This window comes from Rattus rattus, chromosome 11 (genome assembly GCF_011064425.1).
Source record: "Rattus rattus isolate New Zealand chromosome 11, Rrattus_CSIRO_v1, whole genome shotgun sequence".
Taxonomy (NCBI): Eukaryota; Metazoa; Chordata; class Mammalia; order Rodentia; family Muridae; genus Rattus; species Rattus rattus.
In genome coordinates this window covers 41,748,595-41,773,483 of record NC_046164.1, presented here as the reverse complement: position 1 = coordinate 41,773,483, position 24,889 = coordinate 41,748,595, and positions in this window count along the sequence as shown.

Here is a 24,889-nt window from a genome sequence, read left to right as displayed (position 1 = left end):
CACGTGAGAGAAATAATTGTGATTTCTGATTTTCCTTTCTTCAATAATATTAATAAATAGGATCTCATGAATCTGCAAATTTCTGTATGGCAAAGAACACCATCATTTGAGCAAAACAGAAGTCTATCAAATAAGTATATATTTAAATATTACATATTTAAATATTATATATGTAATCTGATAGAAGGTTAGTACCAGGAATATATAAATAACTAAAAAAAAAAAACCTGAACATCAAAGAAACAAATACCCCAGCTAAAATGGGGTAGAGAGCTAAGCAAAGACCTCTCAAATGAGGAACAAAAGTGACTGTGAAACATTAAAGAAATATTTAACACATTTAGCCTTCAGGGGAACATAAAAGTCTTTTGATATTTCATCTTACCTCAGTCAGAGTGGCCAGGATCAATAAAACAAATGATAGTGCAGGCTTGCCAGGATGCTTGGAAATAGGAACATGTACTAACTACTACTGGGAGTACTGGTACTGGCAGGGCCAATGTGGACATCAGTGTGGTAGTTCCCAGGGAAGCAGGGAATATGTCTACCTCAAAATGCAGCTATGCCACTCTTCGACCTATACCCAAGGGACTTTCTATCTCGTTAAAGAGACACTTGCCCATCCATGCTCATAGATGCTCTATTCATAACAGCCAGAAATCGGAAACTGCCTAGATGTCCATAACCTGATGAGTAGATAATGTAAATATGGCCCATTATTTAGCCATTTTAATAAAAATTTTGGAACTCAAATAGGTTAACCATGGAAAGAGCTACAGAGAAACTACAATACACAGTTCAGCCAATGTGACTCTATTTCTAACAAAAGGTACACGTTTGAAAATGCCCATTCAAGGAAACTGGGAGGTTTTCAAAAGGAGCAAGGGTTTGAGCATCAGCATTGCAGATTAAGATTGCTGTGAACTCTCATCTACCCTACCTATTAATGTATAACGGTTCTTGCTTTTATCTATAGTATATGCTGGGCCTCCGCCTTCCTTGATTGATAGGATGTAATGGAAGTGACACCGTGTACTGTACAAATCAACAACACACATTTTACAGTATTTACAAATTCTCTAAAAATCCAATCCCCATGGAGAAGGTCTGACTGTTTAGGTGATGGTGTTATAAGAATCCTTAGCCATGAAGAGAATGCAACATCAGAAAAATGTTCTCTCAATATAGGGACAGGACACAAGGTAGACTTAGATAAGGGAGAGAGAAAATAGTTTCATGAATCTCAATCATGCAGTTGATGCAGATATAGTCCTTTCCAATTGTTGATTTTCAAAATCATTTTTGACATGGTATATTCTGAACTATTGAACAATAATGTATAATGGTGGCAGGTAGGAATAACAAAGGTTACAATGCTGTTATTGTTGATTATGATAGTGGTTTAAAAAAATGAGGCTAAATTTCCTTGTAAATGGTAGAGGGTAATCTGAGGATTGGGTGATCTATCATCCCATATGTGCCTGAACACAAAAACACACAGATATATACAGATGAGAGTTGAAGAGATTTAGGGTTGCGGGCAGTAGGTGATGGTTAAATATGAGAATAGAGGAAAACTCTAGAAGTCAGCAATGATTGTCAAATATCAAGGTGTCAATAGGACACGCTGATATTGCAGTGTTTTTTCCTGGTAGGGAATATTTTTTTCTAATCCTCCTTTCCTCTGTGGGAATCCTGTAACCCCCAGGAACCCACTTTTAGTGGCCTAACTCTACAACAAGGTCAGCCAAAATCAATTTTCTGTTAAAAAAAATCATCTAACAAGAAAAGACCTAGAAAAAAGAAGGGAAGACTTAACAAAGACTTTTACTGAAGTCTTTCTGCACCTTACACATTTTATGTCCAGAAATGGAATAACTGTTTGCTATTTTCTCTTCTCACAGCTAAAGCAAAAAGATGAGAGCAAAAAATTCATTCTCTAAAATCTCCTTTATCAAAGACACTGATATTATAGCATAAATTAAGAAAGGTGCTGCGCTTTCAAAAAACAATTCCACCAAACTCATTGATTGTTTCCTACCCATAGATAATCCTTAGTAAGTACGTTCATTGATTTATGTCACTTCTAAAAGCCCCAATTCTCCTGAATTATGCTGTTGCACTTCAAGCCAAGCAATGCTAATTCATCTCTTTAGTCTGTGGACTGCATAAGAAATTTTCAGCTGCTGTTTCAATAGAACTTTTAAGGAGAATTTAGGTGAAATATACATGATGTACACACATACACACACACACATATAATATATATATATATATAATTTTACTCTTTTATAGTTTTACCTGCTTGTGTATTTGAATGGCTTGATTCACTGTTTTATTTATAATTTCACCTTTAAAAAGCACATAATTTCATCATATTCCATTAAAAAATAATAAATCCTAGTATAATACATCATAGTAATTTGATATTGGTGTAGATTCCAAAAATGTATTTCTACATCTTTTTTAATTTGGGGGTGCTAATGATTATAGAACTTTAATTATCTATTATATTAGGGTTTTTTTCAGCTATCTTACAGAGTAATAGGTTTTTTTCACATGTATTTTGTTTTTCTTTGTTATCCTCCTTCACTCTCCAACTCTGTTTCTTTCTGCATCTTGCTGGTAGGCATGCTAAATGTCCATATCTTCTCTATTTCACATTTTAAACTAATCTTTTGACGGGGCTCTCACCACTTTAAGTGGAGTTAAATATATGTGAGCTTGGCTCATATACCAAGATGTGTCAAGGATCTTTAGTGGATCTGACAGCACTTAAAGCTTGATGTGGGCATTTGTCTCTATGTTGTCTCCAGAGGTAACGCTCAATCAGCATAATATTCTAGAAGCCGTTTAGCTTTAGATAATAACAGGTGTAAATCATGCCTGTATGAACTCTTTTTTACATTGGCATGATGCTTCTTTAAAGTTGATCATAAATATCGGCAATTGACAGATCTTGTTTTCCTATAGATTCCCTACAGCAAATTTTTGAGAAATGATGACACAAAGCACATTTCTAGTGGTGATACACCACATTAATGCAAATAGAAAGACCTTTACAATGGTTTGCATTTGCACGTATATCACAACTAAATATATACATACATATGGATTATATATATATATATAACAAGTAAATAAATTTATCATGTTAAAAGATTTCAAATGCATAAACTCAAGATAAATAGAAGTTTTTAAAATTGTCTGTATTTCACCGTTCTGTTTGACATTCTCAACCCCAGCAATAGCACATTAGTAGCCTATGGAATACCAAAATGTCATCTCTGAAAATATAAATGCAATTAACATTATACAAACTAGCACGTTGTATTGGTGTATTTCTCTCTCTCTCTCTCTCTCTCTCTCTCTCTCTCTCTCTCTCTCTCTCTCTCTCTCATATATATATATATGTGTGTGTGTGTGTGTGTGTGTGTGTGTGTGTATGTGTGTGTGTGTGCGTGCACATGCACATGCACACGTGTTAATAATTAATAAAATGGCCATGATCTTGAAGAGATATATAGGAGGTTTTGCTTTGGAGGAAGAATGATGGGGAAATGATGTAGTTATACTATAAATTGAAAGTTTAGGGAAAATATATAATTTAAAAATAAGTATCTTCCAGCAAATACATAGGCGAATGCCAGCAGCAAACCACTGAACTGAGAACGGGACCCCCGTTGAAGGAATCAGAGAAAGGACTGAAAGAGCTTGAAGGGGTTCGAGACCCCATATGAACAACAATGCCAACCAACCAGAGCTTCCAGGGACTAAGTCACTACCCAAAGACTATACCTGGACTGACCCTGGGCTCCAACCTCATAGGTAGCAATGAATGGCCTAGTAAGAGCACCAGTGGAAGGGGAAGCCCTTGGTCCTGCCAAGACTGAACCCCCAGTGAACGTGATTGTTGGGGGGAGGGCGGTAATGGGGGGAGGATGGGGAGGGGAACACCCATCTAGAAGGGGAGGGGGAGGGGTTAGGGGGATGTTGGCCCGGAAACCGGGAAAGGGAGTAATACTCGAAATGTAAATAAGAAATACTCAAGTTAATAAAAAAAAGTATATTCTAATGTCAAACTGAAGGAAACTAGATGAAGAGGTCCAGTGCTAACTTGTTCCCATCATGTCCTGCATTTTTTCTCCATTGAGATGACCATTGAATCAATCAATCAATGGACATTTTACTTCTCTACAAATGTTTATCACAGGGAAACTATATAAGCACAAAAATATACATTCTGCTTCTCACAGAACAAATAGGAATGTATAACGCTTTTGAAAAAAAAGAAAGAAAATTCTTCAGAGAGAGAGAGAGGGAGAGAGAGAGAGAGTGAGAGAGAATGAGAAGATTGTATAGGGGACCAAACAGTATGTTTGGTCATATATGGAAATTTGAAATTGTCAATAGTACATTTAACATATTTTGTAATTATGTTAAAATATTTAACATATTTTGTAATTATAACTTGCAAGGTTAAGAAATTCTTTTAGGTATAGTAAGTACTTTAATTTCAATAGTTAGCAAGATTCCATAACACTGGGAGCTAGGTTTAGAAACCATGCCCATAGCATTCTGGCCCAATGTCCAAAAGAGCCAGCCTGCTGTCTCCATCTGTCACTGTCTCCATCTCCATCTCATCTGTCTCTGTCTCTGTTCTTCCAGGTCAGGGTTTTTCATTTATTTTCATTACTGGTACAGATCCTTGGGTTGTGTTCAACGGGATTGGAAGGGAGGGCAGATCAAGAGCTAATCTTCACTCATTTTACATCTGAAACTCATTGTCTCTCATCTGTCCAGTCTTCTGATATATCTAGGTGGTGCTGGTAGATTTTTAAGAAGTTGCCAGAGTTAAGAATACACAAGGAAAACTGTAGTCTTTTACCAATCAGCTGTAAGTTTACAAGGCGTGAACAGGGCTCTGTCAAACAATATTTATATTGGTCTGTTTACTTTAAAAGAATTCAAATGTGCAATTATACTCCCTGCAATTCAAGTTATTCAGGAAAATCTGATGATATTCCTCAGGAATAACTAGCAGAACAATAAAATGTACTAAAGTTTTTGTTGATTAAGGTCTCATATCCCTTTAAAATTTTGACTTATGCTTACCAAAGTCTCTTTGATTTAAAGTAATAACTAAACAATCCCACTATGGTGCTAATTAACGATAAAAGACCAGACTGATCTTCTCGCGCCCTTTCTTTCTAGAATATTAAATGCAGATAGTACTACAGAGCCAATAGGATTGGCTGAAATAAGGTCTTGGGTGCGCTGGAAGCCACAGCAAGGTTTCAGGACAGTCCAGGAAGTCTTCACCTTTTCCTCCATTTGACTTTCCTACCCTTCTGATTCCCAAAACTGCGTCTAGGGACCCAAACCCAAAAGTATGTCACAGATGCTAGAACCCACATTTTTAAGATCCACATTTTGTAGTGATTCTACCCCACACTGAGAAGAATAAAACGTACTCATACAGTCCAGGAATAAGTATTCTTTAGGAGTTTTCAACCTTTCTAATACTGCAATCCTCCTGTTGCAGTCACCCCAAATCATCCAACTATTCATACCAGCAATTTATGATTCGTGATGTTATATATATGATTTGTGACCTAGCAAAGGATCGCAACTCAGGTTGAGGACCACACAAACCTCATTGGGTATCAGCAAAAGTATACATTTTAAACTTCATTCAGTCATTTTACTACACAACTGCCCACTGTTCGTTGAATTTAATCCTGTTTGTGTTTTTGTTTGGTTGGTTTGGTTTATCTCTTTCAGACAGGCTTTTTCTGTGTAGCTCTTAACCGTCCTAGAACTCGCTCTGTCGACCAGACTGCCCTGGAACTCTGCAATGTCCCTGCTGCTGCCTCCTAAGTGCTAGAAGATGTGCACAGCCACACAGCTTGGATGTAATCATGAAACAAGCAAGATTCCCTGATTCTATCGGTCACTTTAGAAAGCCACGTTACTTGAAACTTTTAATAAAAGAAAAATTGTTGTACTTTTTTCTCTTGGCTCTCTTCCTCTAGAACAGGAATGTCAGTTATGATACTTAAAAAGAGTAAGAGATTTTATTCATCCCAAAAGCCAAATAAAAATGGATTCCAAGAACTCTTAGGAAGGATGACCAAACCTTTCAACTTGACTTATTCTCTGTTTCTTTATTCTGGCTATGGCAGATATTTTATATCATGTGTGCATTTTATCATTTATGCCTTACTATGTGAACATAGCATGAACAGAAGCACAGTTCTCTGGTTCAGTCATGTGTCTCAGAAGTGGAAAATATTACATCTCAATTGTAAGGCATACAATGCGTGCATGCTTAAAATAGACACATTGTCTTTGCAAGCGTATCTACAGATGTAATTACATACATGTCTGTGAACATTCATCTTATGTTTCTTTCCATGCATGTTGAGATCATTGTGTCAGTCTGTACAGTACTCCTCAAACACTATATTTATTAAGTACATATTATATCAAACCATCAGAGTCAGCGAAATCCTTGCCAGACCATATTTATTATTTGTTCAAAATCCTTAAAACATTTTTAAAAGAATAAATACAACTCTTGAAAATGTCATGACACTTTAAAAATGAACTGCCAATGACCAGATAATGCATATACAGTAACACCATAAAGATGTCAAATTTTAAGGAATAGAAATGAATATGCCTTTTTTTATCCATTGCCAACCCTAGGTATAGTCTTAGAAAAACACAAAGTTCTACATGTATTCCTCCTACTTTCACTCCATTTCCCTAATGTGTTAAGGAAGACAAATGCAAATTGTAATAAATCTAGTTATGAACATAGTTTACTCTGTTCAAGAATTTACTGGTACCTCATTTGCTTAGGAAATAGCCAGTCCTATAATAGACCAATTGGCCCTAATTGGCATAATCAGAACAGAAAATCTAACAGTATACATAACATAAAATTTTAAAAACACATGCTCATCTACAATCAATGAGTCAAAACAGACATTAAGTTAAAATACAAAAAAAATGAGAAATAATCTATGGGTACATCAACAGTGAAACTAATGGAAGATATCAATTAAATAGATATCAAACAAACAATGTAATGTTATAGTCAAAGAAATCTCAAAAAGGCCCAAATATGAAAAAATAAAAGATCAGAACAGACTCATAGGCGATTGAAGCTAAAAGTCAATAAAATTGTTGGTTTTTTAAAAATGGTGTTTTGAAAATAAATAAAAGCAAAATCAATAAATCTTTATGCCTAACTAAAACAGACTCAAATATGTAGAGATACTGTTGGAAGAAGCAATAGCAGCCTTTCATAACTGCAGGGCCAAGGGCTTCCCCTCCCACTGGTGCTCTTACTATGCTATTCATTGCTACCTATGCAGTTGGAGCCCAGGGTCAGTCCATGTATAGTCTTTGGGTAGTGGCTTAGTCCCTGGAAGCTCTGGTTGGTTGGCATTGTTGTTCATATGGGGTCTTAAGCCCCTTCAAGCTCTTCCAGTCCTTTCTCTGATTCCTTCAACGGGGGTCCCATTCTCAGTTCAGTGGTTTGTTACTGGCATTCGCCTATGTATTTGCCATATTCCGGCTGTGTCTCTCAGGCATGATCTACATCCGGTTCCTGTCAGCCTACACTTCTTTGCTTCATCCATCTTACCTAGTTTGGTGGCTGTATATGTATGGGCCACATGTGGGGCAGGCTCTGAATGGGTGTTCCTTCAGCCTCTATTCTAAACTTTGCTTCCTTATCCCCTCCTAAGGGTATTCTTGTTCCCCTTTTAAAGAAGGAGTGAAGCATCTGCATTTTCGTCATCCTTCTTGAGTTTCATGTGATCTGTGCATCTTGGGTAATTCGAGCATGTCACTTTCTAACCATGTGCCTGTTAATCCACACTACTTTATTTTGAAATAAAGACTAACAGTGAAAGACCTGTATGACAAGGTTCAAGTTATTGAAGAAAGAAAATGAAGAAGATATAACAAGTTAGAATGACCTTCCATGCTCATGGATCAGTAGGATTAACATAGTAAAAATGGCTGTCCTACCAAAAATAATTTACAGATTGAATACAATCCTCATCAAAATTCCCATACAATTCTTACAGTCCTTGAAAAACATCAATACTCAACTTCATTTAGAAAAACAAAAATCCTAAAATAACTAAAACAAATCTGTATAATTAAAGAACTTATGGAAGACTGTGATAACTATCCCTGATGTCAAGTTGTACTATAAAGCAATAGTAATAAAGAACATATATTCCAGGCATAAAAACAGACCAGTTGATCAATGGAGTCAAATCAAAGAATCAGAGGTTAGCCCACATACCTATGAACACTTGATTTTTGACTATGAAGTCAAAAATCATACAATGGGAAAAAGAAAGCATCTTTAACAAATGTTGCTTGTCTAACTGGATTTCTGCATCCAGAAAAATGCAAACAGATACATATTTATCATGCTGTAAAAAATCTTAAGTCTAAGTGGCTCAAAGACCCCCAACATAAAACCAGATACTCTGACATCACTTGATGTCAGGAACTCCAGAGACCCCTCACCATTTCTAGACTGGTGACTGGGTCTATGTCCAGAGGCATTAGGCGCAGTAGCTGGAACCCTGGTGAAAAGGACCCTTCCTGGTACTGTTAACCATTCCAACAGTCCTCAAGGTGGATGAGGTATCACCTGTGGGAGAACCCCACTCACGTTTGCCCTGGAGATGAAAGAAACCAGGCAGAAGTTCACTGATGAGGGGGTCTAGACCAGTTTCATTGCACTGCCTGGGGATTTGAGATTACAGGAGACACCTACTGGAACCCCTCCTCCTCTTGGGACTTGATCATGGTAAAAAGAAATTACACTACTGAGGGGCCCTATAGAGGGGACCCTAGGGTATTGTGATAACTTCTGCTCAAATGCCACCTATAACCCAATAATAATCAGATTCACTCAGAAAGGCAAAGAACCAATGAGATGGCTAAGGAGAAAAACTGGGGGACTCAGGTTGTACAAATATGATGGCCAAGATGTAAAAATGGCTAGCCAAACGGAAGAGAAAAAAGAGTCAGAGCTGGCTTGCATCCTTGTTTAACTCATCGCCTTGGCTAACTACCCTCAAAACTACCTTGTTAAGACCCCTAATTGTTCTGATACTGTTGACCTTTGGACCCTACATATTGAACAAGCTTATAGCCTTCATAAAAGAGAAAACAGGTACAGCACAGCTGATGGCCCTGCACCAACAATTTGAGACCCTGAGTACAGGACCTAAAGAATTTGAGTTAGTCAAAAGGGATCCCTGAGCGTAGCTCCAAGATTGGAGCTTTTACAAGAAAAAGGGGGGAATGAAGGATGCTAGGGGCTTTCACCAGCCTTACACACACTGCCTCAGGTCAAGAATAGGCCAAGTACCAGCTTCTGGCCATGGGTCAAGGCTAGGCCAAGTCCCATTCTCCACCCACAGCTCTTGGGAGGAGCAGGAACATTCTGGAAAAACCACAGAATGTACTGACTGATAGTCACCTGACCCTCTGGTCCCAGATAGAGTTCAAATGCATGCCATATGCTTGCTAGCCAACAGATTCAAAGGTTAATATGCCTAGCCAATAAGTTTAAACTGTAACCTTGCTGATGTAACCTGTTCCTCTAAAAAGTATAAAAACTGCTTGCTATAGACATTTGGGGTTGCCTTCTAGTCACTTGCCATGAGGGACTGATTGAGGGTCAGCCCCAACACACCAGAAAAATAAATCTCTTGTGTTTGCATCAGAGAAAAAAAAACAGATACACTAAATCTAATAGAAGAGAAAGTGGGGAAGAGCCTTGAACAAAACATTGGTATAGGAGATAACTTCTTGAACAGAAAAACCATGGTTCTGGCTCTAAGAGCAACAACTGATAAAATAGGACCTCATGTAACTGAAAAGTTTCTGTAAGGCAATAGACACTCTCAATAGGACAGCAGCCTACAAATTGGGAAAGGATCTTCACCCACTCTGTATCCAAGAGAGGGCTAATATCCAAAACTCACATCAAGAACTCAAAAATTTAGACATAGCAATTTAAAATGGGGTACAGAGCTAAATGGAAAATTCTCAACAGAGGGGTCTCTAATGACCATGAAGCATTTGGAGATAAATTCAACATGCTTAGCCATCAGGGAAATGCAAATAAAAATTACTCTGAGTTTCATCTTATACCTATCAGAATGGCAAAGATCAAAAGACCAAGAGATAGCAAGTGCCGGTGAGGATATAGAGCCAGGAGAGTACTCCTCCATTGCCCGTCGGAGTGCAGACTTGAACAACCATCATTTGGCAGTTTTTTTTTCAGGAAATTAGGAGTAGTTCTACCCCAAGACCCAGTTAGACCACTTCTCTGCATATGCCCAAAAGATGCTCTACCATATCACACAAGGACACTAGCTCCATTATGTTCATAGTGGCTTTATTCATAACAGCCAGACACTAGAAGTAACACAGATGCCCCTCAACTGAACAGTGGATACAGAAAATGTGGTTTGTTTATACAGTGGAATACTATTCAGTTATTAAAAACAATGACATCGTGAATTTTGCAGTCAACTGGATGGAACCAGAAAAGATTATCCTAAAAGAGATAACCCAAACCCAGAAAGACAAAGAATGATATGTATATACTTTTAAGTGGCTAAAAATTCTTTAAAAAATTACAATGAGTACTAGCCACTGGATAAAAGTTAATTAAATCTATAAGCATGACTTTCTCAACCAATTTTACCTAGATAGATTCATGTAAGACCTACAGAAACTAAACTCTATATTGGAACCCCACCAGATTGGCACAAGAAACATAGAATGCCTCATAATTTTCTTTTGTCCTCGGATTCTGAAAGTTTCCATATTACAATACTATTGACTAGAAGCCAAGAGACTTTAAAGGCAGAATCTATAGCAGAGTTTAAAATGTTTGCCAATTCCTTTAAAAGATACTGTCACTAAATGGTAAATAATTCTAACAACTTCGGTATTCAGCAAAGATTGGGAAACAGGAATAGGTAAGAAAAAATTGGCTATGTGAAATCTGTGGTGCATGGAGAGATGGAGGGAAGAAGGAATATACTAGATGATAGGTTACGTGAGTAAACATGTGTGTGTATTATAAAATGGCTTTGTTTCTTATAGTCTTCAGATGATATGTACAAAGAAGTCTATGATCATTATAAAACCAGCAGTGGTCAGTTAAATGTTAAATACAAGTAATAAGAAATTTAGATCTATCTTTAACTTAATAATTACTGAATAATGCATTCCAACTCTTAGAATAATGATAAACATTGTATGTGTGATTTAAAAGAAAAATGTTTTCTAAAGGTATGAAATTTTATTGCAAGTTATTAAAAACATCTAGCAAAGGAAGAAAATAATTAAAAATAATGAACAATTGTTGGTTAGATTTGCTTATTTATTTTTGACAGAGGATATAGCCAGTGAAGGGTCAGACCTCATCAGAAAAAAGGATAGTTGGCTTGTTTACATAAAATTTCAGTTAATCTAATTGTTTTTAAAAAATTAAAACAGCATAATGCACCCAAACTAAAGCTTTGTGTTAATCTGAGGACAGTGTATATTAATATTTTTAAAGAAATTCATCTACATTAACCAAAGACTAAAAAGAGCTGTTATCCAACTACAAATTTCCCTTCTTAAATACATTCACTACTGTAGAATAATCAATCGACATTTGGCACAATCTTGTTTACAATAATTCAACTCGGCAGCAACATAATTTAGATTCTGGCCATTAGGCATGTGCTGCTAATGAATCAAATCCATGTCCAATTCAAACTCATAGACAAAATCATTACATTAAATAAGACCAACAGAGATAAAAGAATATAATATTAAAGATGTTATTCTACACATACTGCAGACATTAATTGAAAATAGTAAAAGCAAAGGAAATAGAAAGCATTTTTGAATTAATATAGACTTTATAACTGAGAAAGGTAGCTTGTACTATAGATTTTCTTCTGATGATGTTGTTGTTACATATGCATGTGTAAGGTCAAAGTATGACATTTTGCCATCATGTTAGCATAGCTTCATTGACTAATAGATCAGGAGCCTCACATCCTTCCCAGCAGTCAAATCTTCTCACTATTTATGAGATAAATGACTGTGTTTTGAAGCTCAATTTTCACTAGATGTTTAATCATTTGTTTTCATGGTTAGAAATTCAAATCAAAGTAGCGAGTCAAAATGTTACATTTCCTATATGTACGGGCTCCTAAGGAGAGCATCAGTCTGACTATGATGAATGTTTGAGTGTACAAAGTATCAAAAATAAGCCAAAATGTTTATTTGTATGGGACTAATGAAAAAAATATAAATCAAAAGAATGCAAAGTATGCATAAGATATGTGCATTCTGGTTCTAACTTGATCACTGATCTTGTGATGAATAATGGTCTATGACCTCCATTGTTGTTTTGGATTGATCTGTTTTAATATTTGTATTTTATTTTGAGATTATAATATACTTACACCATTTCCCTCTTTCCTTTCCTGCCAACAAACATTCTCTTATACTCATATTCTCATTGCTATTGTGTGTGTGTGTGCATGCGTGCGTGTGTGTGCGTGTGTGTGCATGTGTGTGTGCATGTGTATGTGTGTGTGCGTGTGCGTGTGTGTGAACATATGTATATAACCCTAGTGTAACCTATTCAGTCTGTATAATGTTACCTGTATGTATGGCTTTACTGTTGTCTGTTTGGCACGAGATAACCAATCAGTGTGCTCTTCCCTAGGGTAAGACAACCTCACCCACTCCCAGCTTTCCTTAGATGTCTCTATTTCCTTGTTATTGTTTAGGCCTCTTGGCTTTTTCTCTGTCCACATTGCTTTGCTACTGATTTTCAAAGAATCCCACTATTCCATTTTGAGTGGGGCCTAATTCTTTAAGCTCTAAATATCTACAAGTTTAAAATTTTGAAGTATGTATCAAAGAAGGCTGCTTTTTGTCTAGATTTTTCTTGCTCGTGCACTTCACATATAAATGTACGTGAAGAATAAAATCAAACTGCCAAGACACCCCTCAAAAGGACTCTAATTTCACTGCTTGCTGTGTGTCTGTTCATTCTCATATCTCCTAGCATTTCTTTCCTCATTTTGTCAGTCTTAGGAAAAAATTCAGGGGTAGTAAAGGATAGGTCATCATTTAACCCATAAGAGTCCTACTGATACAGATGGGATACAGATGGTTGCAGCTAACCATTGGAATGAACAAGGGGACTCCAATGGAGGAGTTAGAGAAAGGACTGAAGGAGCCGAAGGGGTTTGCAACCCCATAGGAAGAATAACAATATCAACCAACCAGACCCCACCAGGGCTCCCAGGGACTAAACCACCAACCAATAAGTACACATGGAGAGACTCATGACTCCAGCCACATATGTAGCAGAGGATGGCACTGTCCAGCATCAATGGGAAGAAAATCCCTTGATCCTGTGAAGGTTTGTTTCCCCAATGTAGGGTAAGGCCAGGGCATTGAAGTCAGAGTGGATGGGTAGAAGGGGGAGCATCCTCATAGAAGCAGGAAGAGGTGAGAAGAGGTACGGGAGAGGGGGGAGGGGATAACATTTGAAATGTAAATACATAAAATATCCAAGAAAAATAAAAGAAAAGAAAAGAATAAACCCCACAGCCTTTGCCACACTAGTTGAATAAGCCTCTTGAGTGTGCCTCTGGTAATGGTGAAATTCTGCTCAAATCCTGGAGCATAAAATTAAGTGTCAGGTAGATTTACACACTTAGAAAATAGCTAAACACGCTGATGAAAAGCTCAGAGATGAAATTTCACAAATCTCTGTAATTAGCCAGCCAGTACCACCAAATAAAACCACCGGTGAGTTTGTTCTAGAGCAGACATTCTGAAATTGATGAAGAAAAGCTGACTGGAATTCAAACCGTCTTCTAAAACCATGGTGTTCCCATATATGGGAAATGCAGTGTAATGAACAGAATTCATCTCTTCAATACACGTTTATATGTAGTTCTTATTACTTGCAGAGATAGAGAAATCAACAAAAAATTGCCTAAGGAAATACCTCATTGTGCCATGTGCCACTGCTGTACACAGACAGCATGACTCACAATGCCCATGATACAACACGCAGACCATTTGGCACTTAGGAGGAAGACTAGGGTGTGGATGCTTCTGTCCTGCATTGACAGGGAACCGAATGATCACAGGAGGTGGAGGGAGGGAGACGGGGGGAGGATGGGGGAGGAAACAAGGGAGCAAGGGAGGCAGTATCAGGTATTGGAAGCAACAGGAGATAAGCACAGAAGATCAAGAAATTGAATAGAAATATACAGCAGTAGGAGATGAGGAACTGGGGGTAGCCACTGGAGGGTCCCAGACTCCAAGAAACAAGAGGCTATCAGGACCCAAATGGGATGACTTTAGCCAAAATGCACATCAAAGGGGAGATAGAACCTGTACGGTCCACCTTCAGGAGATAGGAACGGCCCCCGGGTCGATTGATGGGGCCACCCATGAATCTCAAAGTTTTGAACCCAGAAATGTTCCCGTCTAAAGGAAGAACAGGGACAAAAATGGAGCAGAGACTGAAAGAAGGGTCATCCGGAGACTGCCCCACCTGGGGATACATTCTGTGTGCAGACACCAAACCCCACACTGCTGCAGTTGCCAAGAGGTACTTGATGTCAGGATGTGGTATGGCTGTTCCGTGGAAGGTTGTGCCAGCACCTAACCAATGCAGATGTGGATCCTTGGAGCCAACCATCAGACTGAGCTCAGGGACCCTGGTGGAGAAGCTGGTGGAGGAAATGGAGGAGTAGAGGGGGATTGTGATCCCATAGGAAGAGCAACATCGGCTAGTCCAGTGACTCAGTGCTCCCAGGGACTAGACCACCAATCAATGGGTGTGCAGGGAGGTATCTATGGCCCCACACACATATGTAGCAGAGGAAGGTCTTTTCTGACATGAATGGGAGAAGAGGCCCTTGGTCCTGTGGAGGTTTGATAGCTCAGCTTAGGAGGATGCTGCAGCAGTGGGGCAGGGGAGGATGTAGGGGAGAGCACACTCAAAGAGGCAAAGGGTAGGGAGTAGAGGGCAGATATGGGATGGGGGGTTTTGTGGAAGGGTAATCAGGAAGTGGGATATTATTTTAGATGTAAACGAATGGAATGATTACTTAAACATAATAATAAAATAAATTATTTAATTGTGAGCTGGCTTACAATCCAGAGACTTAGTTCAATATCCTATAGGAAACATGGCAAATGCATGGGACTGGAGCGGTAGCAAAGAGTTCCAATGTGATCTACAAAGTGACAGAGTACAAGCACAAGGCCCTGGGTTCGGTCCCCAGCTCTGAAAAAAAAAAGTGACAGAGTAAGACACGCAACCTCTGTGGGCTTTCAAAATCTCAAAATCCACTCCTGATAGCACACTTTCTTCAGCAATGCCACATCTACTCCAACAAGGCCATGTTTCCTAATCCTTATCAAATAGTGCCACTCTGGGATAAGCATATGTTCAAATATAAGAACCTATAAAGGACACTGTTATTCATATACCACCATACTTGTCATACCATGTAAGCCTGATGACCTGCATTCTGTCCTTTATATCCAGGTTTTAAAAGTAAATCCAGAAGCAATGGGCTCACCTTGAAATCAGAGGGCAATCCCTACATCTCACTGGCCATACAGGCAGTTCCTGAGGGAAAATATATGATGTTGGTCTTCACAAGTATCCATACATATGCGTGTACTTACACATGAACTCATAAAGATAAAGGAGAAAAAAGTAACTGATATTACATGTTATCAACCAGAAAAAAACATATAAGTTCTATTTTTAATGAAGATGTAGGAACTCTTACTTTACACACCCAATTCTTTCTACAGAGCTCATGAAAAGTAAATCTTGTAATAATTCTTTTTAAAAATATTTTAATTTTGGACTTTGTGTTTACGTGTATGTCTACTTAGGGGTATATACACATGTGTTTGAGTGTCTATAGAGCCATAAAGTTATCAGTTGACCTGGCACTGGGATTAGGAACAATTGTGAGCTGCAGAAGCAGATACTGAGAACTGAACCCATGTTCTCAACAAAACCTTCTTCAAAGCTGAGCTAACTCTTTATCTATCTTCTTAAAATCATTTTGATAGTAAACACAGAAATTTATATTTAAGATCTTCATTAAATAAATTCCTTATTATCTGAAATATCAAATACTATTTATCTGATGAGGAATGTACCAGAACATCATGAGACAATACTGTCTATGGATTCACCACAGAGGTTAAATATTAGAATGGTTATTATTCAAGACTATCTATTTCCCTTCAGTCTATTAACTCAAATTGTTTCCCTATTTTTAAGTAACAGGAACATTTTGCTTATATTATCAAACCATCCGCATTTATATCTTATTATGCATCTAACATATAATAAGTACTTATAAAAATATTTGTCCTTCTGAGAGTGAATTCATTTCATATGAATATCTCTAGTTACACCCATTTTCCTACAAATGACAATGCTCCAGGGACTTTTACAGCTGAGAAAAGGCCATTGTATATATAAACCAATTTTCCTTTAGCCACTCCTCTGTTGTTGAATGCCTAGGCTGGTCCCATAAGGGCATTTGTGACTGCTCTTATAAACCTTGATATACAATTGATACATTAATGTGGAATATCTGGAGCAAAAATAGAGAAGAGGAACAACTAGGTCATATAGTAGGTCCATTTCTTTTGAGGAACGTCCATCACGATTTCCATAGAAACTGTACTGGTTGGCATTCTAGCCAGCAGTGTCTAAATGTCCCATTTAGTGTTTATCCTTGATGGTATTTGTTATTATTATTTTATTACTGTCATTAAAATTAGAATGAGGTTGGATCTCAGAGTAGTTATCATATGAACTCTGATGGCTACTGAAGTTGAATGTTTTTCATGTATTTATTGGCCATTTGTGCTACCTCTTTTCAGGATTATCTGTTAATTTAACTAATCCATTTATTATGCCACTTGTTTTCTTATTTAGGTTTTTTGCTATTTTGTAGTCTAAATATTGACTTCCTGTTAGATGTATAACTAGTAGAGATTTTCTCCCATCCTGTAGTCATTATCCTCAATCAACTGTTTTCTTTGTTGTAGATAAACTCTTAACTTTACAAAATCTTGTTAGTGAGGTGTTTGTTGCTATTTCTTGAACAAACAGTCTTGTTCTGAAAATGTTTGTCTATGTCTGTAGGAACAAAGAAAACTAATATAGTCAGGAGTGGGTGATAAAGAGAATACTGGAGTGTGAAAAGAACATATTTAAATATAATATATATTTGAATTAATATAGTCTTATATAGTTGATATTAAAAAATCAAAATACCACAAAAATATCATCAGTATCATAAAAATAATTCTAAGTCATCAAAGGAGTTAAGATATTATTCACATTTACAAATTAATAATAAACTATTGTCATCACTGCTATTAAAAAAAAAGTACTAGCTGGGAGCCACATAATCAAAAGGATCAACAGACAACGTTCTTAATTGCACCTCTCTCATATAGGGCAAGTGAACAAGATCAGAGTTCAATATGAATAATTATTTTCCATAATTGAACAATAAGCTTTGATTGTAGAATTATTTTTAGAATTGTATGAAGTAGCAGGCCTACCATAACTCAAGCATTTCCAAATAAATTTACTAGCAGCAGTTTTTTTTTTTTAAACATCTGTTCCCAAACAGGAACAAAGATACATACAGGTAATTCAAGGACTGCAACAGAAATATGAAAACTTAGAAAATAAACATATAGAATATTTATGGTAAAACATCTAACTATTTATAAATCAAAGTAATCACCTTTGCAAATACATCTCCATGTATTATTCAGTACACTTCTGATTTATCTATGATGCATCAATCACTGTGAGAGTTGATTGCCTAATCATGCAAAATCCCCAAATTGATCCTTTTGGTTAGTGGGCATCTCTATTCATGGAGTTAATTCTCAGGCATGGCCTTATTGTATCCTACTTATCAACCAAGTTTCACATTTATCAAAAGGCTGGGATATTTTCTGCAGTAGACAAGTAGAGCTTTCACAAATTTACAGTTCACAATTTTCACAGTTGACAAATTTACTGTCACCTGGATGGCTTAAATAATGTGCCAACATTCTGCCTGAGCATTCCCTAGTTGGAAGGTCATCACCCTTGTCAGGGGCATTAGGCTCCTTTCCTGTACCATCCTCTAGCATTTGCACTTCTTATTTTCAGTAGATACAGACTAGAAAGTAGCTACTGCTATTGCAGTACAGAAATCAAGAAACACTTTTGCTGTGAACATAATGGAGCATGTGTCTTTGTTGTATGTTGGAGCATCCTTTGGGCACTGACCCAGGGCTCCAACTGCATATGTAGCAGAGAATAGCCATGTTGAGGCACCAGGGGAAGGGAAAGCCCTTGGTCCTGCCAAGGTTGGAGCCCCAGTGCAGGGGAATATGGGGAGGTAGGCAATAAGGGGGATGTATAGGGGGAATACTTGTATGGGGCAGGGAGAGGGGAGAGAACCGGGAAGGGGAATAACGTTTGAAATGTAAAGAAATATATCTAATAAAAAAAAGAAAAAATGTTAAAAAAAAGAAACACTTTTGCTACAATGAACCACCTTTAGTAAGGAGTCCTTAGTGTTCTCTCTCTCTCTCTCTCTCTCTCTCTCTCTCTCTCTCTCTCTCTCTCTCTCTCTCTCTCTCTCCATCCTTACCTTTCTCCTCCCCTCTGCACGCACCTATTTTAGCAGTAGTGCCTTGCTGCATACTTTGGATAATACAGATGGCTTTCTTCACTCAGTCATCTAACCCACTTGCTTTTGAACAGCAAACATTTGGTGAGAAGCTGTTTTAGACTCCTCTGGCGGGATTTACCAAGCAAGAAATATTGCATACAATGTTGGACTTGCTTTTATTAAAGTCTGTCAAAATGTTTATTGTATCAAAGCTCCATTATTCACTTACAGAGTACATTGAGGAAACAGAGCTCCAAATTTTATTTCTCTTGATTGAATAAATGAATAACAATAAAAATATATTCTGGTGAATTGTAATGACTCCCACGGAACCATTAAAATAACACCATGAATTTCCTTAACAATATAACAGAATAATTCATTTTTTAGCTTTGCAGTTTTAGGAAAATATTGCAACACTGAGCAAGTGTTTCCCAAATTACACATTGTTTTAGATACAGAAAGTTCATTTAATTAATGTAAATCAAATTATTACAGATAGATTGACTATCAGGGATTATTTTTATTTAATGTCTCGTTTCCATCATTAATCTTTAGTATCGCTTTTTAATCAAATTAGAGGGACACTCAGTGGTTTTCCAAGTATCAGATGGATGGAGACGATCTATATTAAACTAGGAGAGAAGTGATAAAGATTATTAAAATTTTTGCATGTTTCCTATGAATGTATTTGTGGTCCTCCTTGGATTGCCTTATTACCTCTTGGCATGAAAATAAATGTGTGATGCTCAAAGAGTTATGGAAAAGCTGTTGTTAAAAATGAAAACTTCACTACTATTCAGAACTCTGTTCAGGAGTCTGATGTCATTACTGTCACTATTCCAAATCATGGAAATTTGGAAATGATGCCCTTATAATGACATGAAAGAAAATTATACCTTCACATCAGCTTATTCAGATATCTGATGTTACATTTCAGTCTTTGCCACAAACTGCATTTTGTAATCTTTCCCAATCCCTTCACGAGGGTTTTTCCTTTTCACAGAGTTAAAATCGTGATTTTTATATTTGCAATGATACATGAAGGATTATGAGGGATTACCTTCTCTTGAAAGCATTTTTAATTTTTTATTCTTATACATTTTTATTGTTCTTGGATATTTTATGTATTTACATTTCAAATGTTATCCTTTTTCCTCCCTCTCCCATCCCCCCTCCCCCTGCTTCTATGAGGATACTCCCATTCCCTCCCACCCACTCTAACCTCAATGCCCTGGCACTCCCCTACATTGGGGAAATGACCCTTCACAAAACCAAGGGCTTTTCCTCCTATTGATGTTGGAAAATGCCATCCTCTGCTACATATGCCACTAGAGCCATGGGTCCCTCCATGTGTACTCATTGGTTGGTGGTTTACACCCTGGAAGCTCTGGTGGGGTCTGGTTGGATATTTTTGTTCTTCCTATGGGGTTGCAAACTCCTTCAGCTCCTTCAATTTTTTTCTGTAACTCCTCCATTGGGATCCCCTTGTTCAGTCTAATGGTTAGATGAAAGCCTCCTCATCTGTATCAGTAGGGATCTGGCAGAGCCTCTCATGAGACACCCATATCTGGCTCCTGTCATCAAGCACTTTTGGCATCAGCAATAGTGACTGACTTTGGTGGCTGCATATGGGATGAATCCCCAAGTGGGGCAGTCTCTCAATGACCTTTTCTTCAGTACCTGCTCTACTCTTTGTCCCTGTATTCCCTTTCATAAGCATTTTGTTCTTCCTTCTAAGAAAAAATGAAGCATCCACATTTTGGTCTTCCTTCTTGGGATTCATATGATCTGTGAATTTTTTCTTGGTTATTCCAAGCTTTTAGGCTAATATCCACTTATCCTTGAGTGCATATTGTATGTGTTCTTTTGTGACCGGGTTATTTCACTCAGGATATTTTCTAGTTCCATCCACTTTCCTATGAATTTCGTGTAGTCATTATTTTTAATAGTTGAGTAGTACACCATTGTGCAAATGTACTCTTTTCTGTATCCATTCCTCTGTTGAAGGGTATCTGGGTTCTTTCCAGCTTCTGGCTAATATAAATAAGGCTGCTATGAACATAGTGGAGCATGTGTCCTTGTTATATGTTGGAGCATCTTTTGGATGTATACCAAGGAGTGTGATAGCTAGGTCATCAGGTAGCACTATTTCCAATTTTCTGAGAAACTGTCAGACTGATTTCCACAATGGTTGTACCAGCTTACAATCCCACCAACAATGGAGGAGTGTTCCTCTTTCTCCACATCCTCACCAGCATCTGTTGTCACCTGAGGTTTTGGTCTTAGCCATTCTGACTGGTATGAGGTGGAATCTCAGGGTTGTATTGATTTGCATTTCCTTGATGACAAACACTGTTGAACATTTCCTTAGGTGCTTCTCAGCTTTGGTATTCCTTAGTTGAGAATTCTTTGTTTAGCTCTGTACCCATTTTTAATAGGGTTATCTGATTCTCTGGAGTCTAACTTCTTGAGTTCTTTGTATATATTGGATATTAGCCCTCTATCAGATGTAGGGTTGGTAAAGTTCTTTTCCCAATCTGTTGGTTGCCATTTTGTCCTATTGACAGTGCCTGTTGCCCTGTAGAATTTGCAGTTTTATGAGGTTCCACTTGTTGATTCTTGATCTTAGAGCATAAGCAATTGGTTTTCTGTTCAGGAAATGTTCCCCTCTGCCTATGTTTTCAAGGCTCTTCCCCACTTTTTCTTCTATTAGTTTCAGTGTATCTGGTTTTATGTGGAGGTCTTTGATCCACTTGGACTTGAGCATTGTACTAGGAGATAAGAATGGGTCAATTTGCATTCTCTACATGCTGACCGCCAGTTGAACCATCATCATTTGTTTAAAATCCTGTCTTTTTCTTTTCCATTGGATAGTTTTAGCACTTTTGTCAACAATCAAGTGATCATAGGTGTGTGGGCTCATTTCTGGGTCTTCAATTCTATTCCATTGATCTACCTATCTACCTCTGTACCAATACCATGCAATTTTTTTATCACAATTTCTCTGTAATACAGCTTGCGGTCAGGAATGATGATTCCCAGAAGTTCTTTTGTAGTGTATTAGGCCTGGGAGTTCTCTGCTAGAACTTTTGGGTCACTTAATATGCTATTATATCATCTGCAAATAGTGATATTTTGACTTCTTCCTTTTCAATTTGTATCTTTTTGCTGTCTAATTGCTCTGGCTAGAACTTCAAGTACCAATTGAATAGGTAGGGAGAGAGTGGGCAGCCCTGTCTAGTCACTGCCTTTAGTGGGATTGCTCTGTTTAGTTTGATGTTGGCTACTGATTTGCTGTGTATGGCTTTTACTATGTTCTGGTTGGACCTTGAATTCCTGATCTTCCCATGACTTTTATCATGAAGGGGTGTTGAATTTTGTCAAAAGCTTTCTCAACATCTGATGAGATACCACTTTTTTTTCCTTGAGTTTGTTTACATAGAGGATCATGTTGATTGATTTTAATATATTGAACCATACTTGCATCCCTGGGATGAAGCCTATTTGATAATGGTTAATGATCATTTTGATGTGTCCTTGGATTCGGTTTGTGAGAATTTTATTATTTTTGCCTCAATATTCATGAGGGAAATTGTTTTGAAGTTCTCTTTCTTTCTAGGGTTTTTGAGTTAGCAATCTCTTTTAAGGAATTTGTCTTTACTTTTTTATTTTCTTCTCAGAGCTGAGAATAGATGCCATGTAGTGCATGCAAAGGTCAGAGAACAACTTATGGGAGTTGGTTCTCTTCCTGCACAGTGTGGGTTTGGAAGATCAAACTCGGGTCCTTAGTGATAGTAGCAAGTGCTTTTTTCCCCCACTAAACTATCCTGGCAGCCAGAGTGTGGGTTTTGGCTACTGAACAAATTTATTTAATCGAGAAAATTATAAAAATCCTTTTTTAAAATATCAGTATTTTTCGTAGGTAAATATGGGTATAAAAAGTTCAGTAGTTATTCAAGCTTTCTACTCAGATGCTACTATATTGTCTTTTGTGTATATCTGCATTTCTCTTAGACAGATAACTGACAGACAACTTAAGATTCCTTGCAGTTAGACATATTTGCTCAGGCTCCCTTACAGTGAATGCTTCTATGCTAAACCACTGTGCTACTTTCTTTTCATGAGCAATTACATTTCTTATTGTCCATATCTACACGTACATCATTATTTCTGTGAGGCTGGATTTTCCCCCTAAAAGGAAATGGTTGACCACATTATCCCTCTCCTTCTTCCTCCCTCTGCCCCTCCCCCTTTCTACCTTTCTGGTTCTGAAGTAATAAAATGGTTTGTGTGAACACTAAAGCTGAGACCCTTCCTTACACCAGAGACTCTGCCCTGCTCTGGCCCTTTACTTGTGAGCAAGTTACTATAGTAAGAATGGCTGCTTGCACTGTGATTTCAGACATATACAGGGATACCCTGGTGTCTCTGCCTCTGGATAATAGTGTATTCCAAATTTTGAGGGTTTACAACAACAAAGTTATAGACCTAATAGACTTAAATGCTCCAACTAACAAAGTGGTTATCTCTTGTTCTATGTTTTTCTTTTGGTCTTCATTCCTCCACATATAAACCAGAGTGAAAACAATGATATTAATCAGACAGCCTCATCTCATATCCATGACCAGTTTCTTGGTGATAGATAGATTACACCGTTCTCATCCTGGAGATTGTTTCTGGAGACTTGTTTCATCCCCACAAATATATAGTAAAACTGAGTCTTGATCTTTTAAACAAAGATAAGGCTTTCCAAGGTTAGACAATTTGTTTAAGGTAACAAAGGTAATAAATGAGATAACTCAATTTAATTTGGATTGTTTCACTCCATGCCTCACTCTGGATCCTGTGCTACACTGCCCTCATTAAATGCTGCATATATGTGTGGTGCTACTGACGTCATGCATAAGCCCTTGCTGTGTAACAAATCACCATGACAATAGTGAATCTGTGCAACAATCCTTTCTTAGTATTCAGTTTTGCGTGTATGGATAAGCTCAACTAAAATCCGTGCTCAGAGTATCACAAGGGTAAAATTCCTAAGTCAGATGGGTAAATCCATGCCTACAAGACCTGAAAAATCACCTGCTTGGAAGGTCATATGACTATGGCAGAGTTGTGTTCCTTGTGTCTGTAAGACTACAGCCTTCTCTTCTGCTACTGCTGCTACTCCAAGCTTAGTCTTACTCTTTCTTTCTTGGCCTGTTCTATTTTCAAACAACCAATGGAGAGTTTAGCCCTTTTTTGTGTTTTTAACTTCTTTTTCTGCTAAGTAGGAGGAAATCTGAAAAAGGAGCAAGGAAGAGCATGTAGAAAGGGTTGAAAGAAACAAGAGAAAGTAGAAAATGATATAATTATATTGTAAATATAAATAACACAAGATAATTTTATATTTGATAAGCATATATAAAATAAATAATATACATTATATAATAATATAAAATAGAAGACTATATAAATATAAAAATATAAAATATTCCAAAATAATAAAACAAATATGGATATATAAAATATAAGACAAATAATATAAATATTGCTCATATTAACAATCTTTGGCCCACTTTGATGACCTACAATACTCTAATTTTTAAGGTCCTATATTAAGTAATGTTAACTATACTTTCAAAGACCCTGAACCATGCACGTTAAAACACTCATATGTTCAAGCATGAGCACAGTTAAAGTCTGAAGTAATTAATTAAGGATAAAGCTTCTGAAGGTAGTAGAGGATCTCTACGTGTTCCCTGTTATAAGAAATAGTGTTAGTTTTTATCAGTGTTATAGCCACAAATTTATGAATTTTTTCTTGTGTATATGTTTTGAGACAAGATCTTGCTTTTTAGACTAAGTTGGCCTTGAACTCATGATTTGTGTCTTGATTTCTTTACTTTTAAGATTACAGTTGTATGTATCTAAACATTTAGCATGTCTAAATTGGTAAGTTTGTTGCCTTATTTAAAATTCATTGAACTAAATTCAAGTGCTAGGAAACATATGAGCTATGTCTTAGTCTCTAAGAGTTTCGTCATTCACTAACTTTCCTGCATTCTAAATGTCACTCTCTTACCTGAGCT